The sequence below is a fragment of the Octopus bimaculoides genome, chromosome 20 (assembly GCF_001194135.2).
Source record: "Octopus bimaculoides isolate UCB-OBI-ISO-001 chromosome 20, ASM119413v2, whole genome shotgun sequence".
NCBI lineage: Eukaryota > Metazoa > Mollusca > Cephalopoda > Octopoda > Octopodidae > Octopus > Octopus bimaculoides.
This window is the reverse complement of record NC_069000.1, coordinates 42,409,519-42,410,390: the sequence shown is the minus strand read 5'-3', so window position 1 is coordinate 42,410,390 and position 872 is coordinate 42,409,519.

Genomic DNA, 872 nt, shown 5'->3' with positions numbered 1-872 from the left:
TATATATATATATATATATATATATATATATATATATATATGTGTGAAGATGCCTAGCCTAGTGGTTTGTGTATTCAGCTCAATCATAAAGCTATGAGTTCAAATCCCAGTCGTGTGTTGTGTCCTTGAGCAAGACACTTCATTTCACGTTGCTTCAATTCCAACTCAGCTAGACAAAAATGAGTTGGACCTTGTAATTAAAAGGGGCCACACTTGTTGCGTTCTGCATCATACTGAATCTCCCCAAGAGCTACGTTAAGGGTACGCATGTCTGTGGAGTACTCAGCCACTTGAATGTTAATTTCGTGAGCAAGCTGTTTTGTTGAACAAATCTACTGTATATATATATTTATATACATACACATATATATACATTTATATATTATATATATAATTATACACATGATGGCTGCCCCCTTGTTCTCAAGTATGGCCATTGCACGAGGCTTAGCTGTTATCGGTGCTGTGATCGAATGTGACCTTTTAGCCCAGCTAAAGATCTACAATGTCTTGTACAGAATTGGCAGCCAAAACCTTTGCCGGCAACGACCGGCTGTAGTTGTAACTGGGCTTCATGTACCTTTGCATGTTGTCTAAGTCCTCCCGCCGAATTACACTCCCTTCCACATGCCCGACAGATATGACTGGTATGGTGTGTAGCACCACCACCACCAGCGGCCTGGTTGTCAATCATCAGTCTCGCTTTATGACCACGAAGATGACTCTTGAGTCCAGCTTTACTGAGGCAGGGTCTTGCACAGACACTGCATGTCAGCGTCATAGGAAAACCCTTACCATCTGGAAGTGCAACAGCGATGCCCTTTTTGACATCCCTCCTTACTTTCTCATGCACAACTCAAGATTTCTCAAAA